The sequence below is a fragment of the Pipistrellus kuhlii genome, unplaced genomic scaffold (genome assembly GCF_014108245.1).
Source record: "Pipistrellus kuhlii isolate mPipKuh1 unplaced genomic scaffold, mPipKuh1.p scaffold_m20_p_49, whole genome shotgun sequence".
Taxonomy (NCBI): domain Eukaryota; kingdom Metazoa; phylum Chordata; class Mammalia; order Chiroptera; family Vespertilionidae; genus Pipistrellus; species Pipistrellus kuhlii.
The window spans coordinates 1644027-1651593 of NW_023425550.1; the positions used below are offsets into that span (position 1 = coordinate 1644027).

Genomic DNA, 7567 nt, shown 5'->3' on the forward strand with positions numbered 1-7567 from the left:
TTCCTCTCTGAAATCAATAAACATATTTTATAAAAATAATAAAAATAAATAAAATAAATGGAAAATAGATTAATCCCAAAGAGAACCTATTATATAGAACTATACACATATAACTAGCTATATATACACTAGAGGCCCAGTGCACAAAATTCATGCATGGGGAAGGGGGAAGTGTCCCTCAGCAATCTGGGATCCCTTTCACAATCCAGGACTGCTGGCTACCAACTGCTTGCCTGCCTGCCTTCATGATTGTCCCTAACTGCTTCTGCCTGCCAACCTGATCACCCCCTAACCACTCCCCTGCCAGCCTGATGGATGCATAACTGCTCCTCTGCTGTCCTGATTGCCCCCAACTGCCCTCCTCTGCTGGCCCAGTCACCCCTAACTGCCCTCCCCTTCAGGCCTGGTTCCTCCCAGCTGCCCTCCCCTGCTGGCCATCTTGTGTGTTGGAGTGATTGTCAATTTGCATATTACCTCTTTTTTATATAGGATAACTACATATATAACTCTATAACTCTCTCTCTCTCTCTCTTTTTTTCTCTCTCTCTCTCTCCATATATATAGTTTCCTGACCAGGCGGTAGTCAAATTGTGACCTCCTGGTTCATAGGTCAACACTCAACTGGTGAGCCACACTGGCCAGGCAAAATTTTCAATCTTTCTGTGTATGGTGAGGACACATACTATATACAAACATTAATACATTTAAAATCATGTTTTAAATATAAATTTTTTTCTATTATCAATCAATATTTCCCTTTACCATATATCTTTCTTCCTCGGAAGAGATTACCTTGACCATTACATTTCATAATATGAGATAATAACTTTGCCTCTATTTCATAGTACACTGTCCCATTTTCTTTTCAGCAACCTTAGTTTATTTCAAATTAGCAGTAGTGAAAATATCACCCAATATAAAAATTTACTACAGATTTTAGAATATAGTCGGTTTTTTCCTTAGCTTTCAGGACAGTCATGATTTCAGCAATCCTAAGAATAAAACAAGGAAGGGGCCTTAGCATGATCACTTCCAAACCCTATTAATACTTCCACCAAAATTAGAAATCTTCATCAGAATTTCCATTTAAAATTCTTAATGTTGCTTAAATAAGTGATTGAGGTAGAACTATCTGCATAGGACCACGAGAATGTATAACAGAGCAGAGCATACACTATAGAACCTTACAGCTGGGAGGGTCTTTATAAAACATCTAGGTCTAGCTCAACCCTCCTCATTTTACAGTTATAGGAACTGAGACTCAAACAAGACAAGTAATTTGTCATAAGAACTAAGTCAACATCCAGTACAGGACTAGAATGTAGACTAGGATACCTGAAATCCCATTTTAAAAGAGATTTTTAATTTTCAACTCTTCATTTTTTTCTTATTAATACCTATCTTCCCATCTTTCTCAAACTTGTTAAATGGGGAGAAAAGGAGGATTTGAGAAGAGGGCTGACTCATTGAGTTAAGCATCATGATATATACACTGGTTTTCAAGTAAGCCTGTGTTCCTATAGTCATGAGACTGAAGGGAACCTCACTTTTCCTTAAAGCAATATCATCTGCATCATCCAATCTTAACTGTGAAGAGGTGTCATTTATCAGTATTGAACTCTCCTGAAAAGTCTAATAATGTTGACCATGTCTTATGTCTTTCTTCTTAAAGCAGTGCATTTTTCTCTGCACAATAATAAAAATGTATAACTATATAGTTCAATAGTTTGTTGTTTAGAACAATACCTATCTTCCCATCTAAACAATGAGCCCCAACATGGCAACAACCAAGTATACTCTGCTAACCATAATATTCTCCATGCTTAGTAAATGGGATGTATTTAAAAATATTTGTCCAACCAATGCATGAGGCCCCTTTTCTCTTGATTCTTTCACAATACTCTACTCTCCTAATTTTTTCTTCCATATGTGTGACCTCTCCTTCTTTGTAGCCTCACACAGGCACATCTTTGTTTTCCCATCCTTGGATCCCTTCTTTCTATTTTAAGTACCACCTCTTTACCAATTATTCTCAAATCACTCTCTCCAGCTGTCTTCTTTCCAGAGTTCCAATTCCACATTTTTTCAACTGTATAGAATACCTCTTGCTGGACTATAGCAATAGAACTACCTGTGTGACCTCAGACAAATCAAGTCAGTATCCCTCTCAGGATCAATTTGCTCATCCATAATATGAAGGAGTTCCTTCTCTACAGTATATAGAACAAAATCCTAATTTTCCAAGTTAAGATTCTACCTTATTTATAGTCAAGCCCTCAACTTATATGAAAATATTTTAACATACTTTCAACATACAATTTACTTCAACACAACTGAGCTCCCTCACTGTTCCCAATATCCTCTGCTTTTCTGGCCTCTGCCTAGGACCGTGGTTGGCAAACTGCGGCTCTTTGGCCCCTTGAATGTGGCTCTTCCACAAAATACCATGGCCTGGGTGAGTCTATTTTGAAGAAGTGGCGTTAGAAGAAGTTTTAAAAATTTGGCTTTCAAAAGAAATTTCAATTGCTATACTGTTGATATTTGGCTCTATTGACTAATGAGTTTGCCAACCACTGGCCTAGGACATCTTTCCCACCCCCAGGCGTCTTTCACATCCCCCAAACATTTCATGTTAAAAAAAAAAATGTTTAATTTTCCAACCCCAGTCCAAAGTGACTTTCAGGAACTGTCTTTGATCTCCTTGGCTGCAAGCACTTTGCTTCTTTTTTATGGGTGTGGATCTCATTCTTGGTATATTATAGTTGTTTGTATTATTTCTTTTATCTCTTACTTAACTCTAGTCTTCTTGGAGAGCAGAAGCTATTCATAAATCAGCCTATATCTCCAGAATTGCCTTTGGTTTATAGTATGCCCTTAGAAACATTATATTGAATGGTTTCAAGTTAGGCCATATCATAAATCCTGATTAAAAGCCTCTGTGTTTCTGGAATAGAGACCAAAATCCTTGCAACAGTCCACTCCAGCCATTCTACCTTTTGTTCAATTTCTTAAATTCACTATACTTCTCTCATCTCAGGGAACTCATGCATGTTCTTCTCCTCTTGTAGAAAACTATTCCCACCATCACTCTCACCCCACCTTCATGTTTCTATTTAGTCTTAATATCACTTCCTCAAGGAATCTTTTCTTAAACCTGATGCTAAGGCCAGTTTCCTCTTTTATATGCGTTTATAGCCCCCAACCCCCATACTTTTCCTTTATAGCATTTATCATTGCTGAAATAACATGGTCTGATATGTTGTCTCTTCCCCATCAAACCATAAGCTCCAAGTAAGCAAAGATGGTGTGTGTCTGTTTTGCTCACCTTTATATTATCTGCATGGTCTAAGCACAGCACTGAATAAATAGCCATTGAATGAATGAATGATGAATGACTGATTTCAAGATAAAGACTTAGGACTTAGAGTGTACAGCATCTTCGTCTGTCTTCCTATAATTCCTTTAAAGTAAAATTGGGATGCCAAGGAGCTCTCTGAGACAAGTAAGGTGGTCTTTTATTCACTATAAGAAAGTTATAAAATAGGGTAAATACTGCCTCTCTAATGCTGGGAGAAAACCAAAATTGCCTTTCTTTAATGACAGTATGACCCAAGAAGGTATAACTAACACCAAGTATTTTATTTATTCACTTAACAAACATTTATTAAATACCTACTCTATGCCATACTCTAGGATTATGGCTGATAGTACAATAAACTAGACTGATACAGCATCCTACTTGATAGGTATGTTTAATCTTATTATATATGCTTTAAAAAAACTTTTATGACCATTAGAATACCAGAGGGTGAAAGATAATCTGGCAAAGAATATTTTAGAAATTGTAAGGGGCCCAATCTGGGCCTATTAGATTATATAGGCAGGTACCCTAGACCAGTGCTGGTCAAAGTATGTTCCAGAGAGCATTACTTGTCTGTGAATGTTTATTACCAAACAGCAGTAACCTAAATGCAGAAAACTGAGAATAAACACTTACAAAATGTTATAGCAATTCGACAAAGTAATTTTTCTGTTGAAGCTAATAATAAACCTATCGGCTTATTTTTTTGTTTTTTCTTTAAATTTTTAGAAATTTATAGTTAATGTATTTTACTAAAATAACAGTCTATGATAAAATGTAATATTTTGGAGGAAAAGGTGTTTTCACCAAGATAGTTTGCAAAGCACTGGAACAGCAAGTTCAAGATTACCTGGCAGTTTGTTATAATGCAAAATCTCAGGTGCCACCCCAGATCCTCTGAATCAGAATTAGCATTTTAACAAGATCCACAGGGGATCTTTTTATACATTTAAGTTAGAGAAGCACTGGCCTAGATGATTTCTAAAGCCCCTTAGAACCTTGGGATTTTATAATTTACTTCAGATAAAAAACTGCAGAGGCAATAGCATCCACCTCATCATTTTATAGATGGAAAAACTGAGTTCAGGAGAGAGAAAGTCATGTTTCCAAGATAACTGGCAAATTAGCAGAGCTAGGAATATAACATGTTTCCCAACACCCAAGTCAGTTTTCCACTCTAGCATACTGCATGATCACTCTGATTCTACTAAATCCCACTCTGCACCATCCCTCAGTGAGGTCATTGTTTTATCAGAAAGTATCTCAGAAACTATTCTTCTTCTTTCCATATACTGTGTGAACTTTGAATCGCCACTATTTCAACTGTCTTCTTTATGATAATTACCTTTAACCTCCGATTCTCAAATCTTACCATATGCATATTGTGTGACTGCTAGATTAATATTCTGAGCCTTCAGAAGTACTAGCAGCAACTGATTCTTGGTCTTTAGGATAGAAAAGAGAGCTTCTTTGTTCCCATCAATCTATTGTACTTGATATCAGATGGCAAGCTTTTCCAAGGAAGAAAGCACACACTATCAATGCTGCTTTAGAAAGCTCAGTACTTTCAGTTTGTGGCAGACAATTAAGAGAATGGGATACTAGACCATATTAATAACAGTCTAGGCTCCAAATTGAGGCAAATGATGACCCTTTACTTGTAGTACTGTCATATTTGATCCTTGAGGGGAAAGGTATGATTGCTGTCTTCAACTATCTGAAGAGCTATTATTAAGAAGAAGCAAATTTGTTCTAGATAGTCCCAAAGAACCAATGAATAAATGTTATGGGGAGACAGAGCTTGGCTTATAATGGAGATCATTATCTGACAATCAGAGTTGCTCAAAGATAGAAGGAGCCATCTAATGAGTTCTCTATCATTGCAAGGAAATTCAAATAGAAATCAGTCAACAAATTGAATTCTTAGAGTAAATGAAAGACCTGGGTGGGGAAATAAAGCTTAATGATCTTTAGGGATCATTCCAGTTCCAAGGTTTTAGTATTCTAAAATGTTCAGGGCTGAGTGACCCTAAACTATCAGAAAATAAGAGCAAGATCTAGCCCTAAAAGAAATAGTTGTTTTTTTTTGTTGTTGTTGGTTTTTTTGTTGTTGTTTGTTTTTGTTTTTGCTCAGCATGAGATGGATGAGGTTATGACAGTGGCAAAGTGAAGTCTTTCCAGGCATCCTTTTAAGAGGAAAGCAAACTGGCCAAGAAAAGCCATTGGGCAAATTAGTTCTTCTTATGCTACACAAAGCCAGAATATTATTCCCACCCCCAAAATGTCTTTCCTAGTGTACCTACATTTGCTTAACAGAGAAAGGTGCAAAATTCTCCCAAAGAAGGCAGTAGTGCTTAATTGTCTGGACTATGCATTTTGGAACCAATTGTGTTTTAATTTCCAATTGGGACAGTAAATTACTGTGTAATCTTGGACAAGATACTTAACCTTTCCATACCTCAGTTTCCTCATCCATATATCAAAAGATAATAAGAGTATCTTCTTCATAAGGTTGATATAAGAATTATACACATTAAACCTTCATACCAAGATCCAAAACTTATTAAGCAATCAGAAATATTAATAATTAGTAATGTTGCTGTTATAATTAACATCATGGACACATTAGTGTTGCTAACTCAAAAAGTCCCATTAAGCAACCAGGTCCCTCCTACTACCAGTTCAGAGATGCTATATTACAAGAGCTTCAGCCAGTCCTTGCATAACTCTAGACATCTAGAACCTACTGTCCCTCAATAAACCATACCATTCACAACGGGAATCCTGGCTCCTCACCAGGTCTCTCTAAATCCAACAGCCACCCCTCCCCCCAGTCCCTTGCCATAGTCAAAGGAGCTGCAAACTGGAAGCCAGTTCCATACAAACCATCAGGTGTTTCTTCCCTCCCAAGGACACAGCTGGATCAAATTCCATGCCTGTCAGTGGGATAGGGTAGGTATCTGAATCCCTGGTCTAACCTGTCAGCTCAACAACCTGGGATGGGAATTGAGTAGGCAATAGGGTTTCCCACAGAGAAACAAGAGAAGCTTCTCAAGTGTGTGAAGGAACTCAGTCCCAACCCCACAATGAGCCTCTTAAAGGAAGGGGGAAGCCTCAATCTGCTTTTAAAGGAAGCAGTTATTTACAACTTTGTACTCACTTGCATCTGGGGAAGATAATAAGGAGATGGGAAAAGGGACTACATGGTATTCTCCTTGTCTCTAATTTCTAACAAGGAGAAGCAGCTGCAGAGAAAGAGTTAAAGAAGAAAGGAAGCTCCAGCCATTACCCCATCCCCATACCTAGGGCTGTCTGCTCTGGCTAGGGGCCACTTGGTGGCTATCTGCAGCAGCTGCTGCCTCCCCCCCCCCCCCCCCAACAAGCAATTTGCAAGGTCAATGCTGACCTGCTTCCAAAGAGGAACAAAACAATTCACTGACAATGAAGCAAATCTCCCATACACTACATCTCAAATCCCCTCCCCAAATCAGGTTTTACCCCAGTGCCTTCCTGCCCAGATGCAGACTCTGTGCTTCCACAGCCCTACTGGGGAACCCAGCATAGCATCACAGCTGCAGAGCATGTCTAGCCTTCCCTGCCAACCCAAGGAGACTCTCAGTATCGGGAAAGATGCTATCGCTAAAGGAGACCTGAGATTGGGGGAGGGGGAAGGAGGGACGTCTGGGTTTCTTACCAAGCGCCACAGTCACTTCCTGAAGTGGACAGAAGAAAAGGATGAATGAACTGAAACAAGTTAGAGGCTGAGCCCTCACAGAGCTCGGCTTCCTCTTCTTTTTCTCTGGGTCTCTATCCTGGTCCCTCTCTCCTCTGTCTCACTGGTTTGCTTGCTTGCTTGCTGTGCTCACGATCTCCCTCACCCTCCCTCCCTCTCTCTTCCTCTCTCCTCCCCCTGCTCTTCTCTCTCTCTCTGTCTCTCTCTCTCTCCCTCCCTCCCTTTCCCTATCCCTCCCTTTCCTTCCCCTTCTTTCCTTTCTTTCTCTCTATTTCTCTCCCTTTCTTTCTTCCCTCCTCCCCTCACCCTCTTTGCTGGCTTCGGATTCACCGCTGACTGGTGCTGAGCACGCGGCTGTGCTGGGGCTCTCAATGCAGAGCTGCAAGGCTTTGAATCCGTGGTTGTTTTAGGAAAGACTGAAGTAGTGTTTTATTCTGTAAGGTATCCAGCAGAGAAATCTAGGGAAGCTCAAA

At 39.3% G+C, this 7567-nt stretch overlaps 1 protein-coding gene across 1 annotated transcript in view; it reads right to left on the reverse strand.

Moving 5' to 3' along the window:
- Positions 1–7266, reverse strand: part of GABRA3 (gamma-aminobutyric acid type A receptor subunit alpha3) — a 206284-nt gene extending 199018 nt beyond the window's left edge. The window contains exon 1 of the mRNA XM_036413166.2: positions 7056–7266. The gene's annotated coding sequence lies outside the window, so the exon portion shown is untranslated. The remainder of the gene's footprint in view (positions 1–7055) is intronic.
- Positions 7267–7567: the final 301 nt, after the last annotated feature.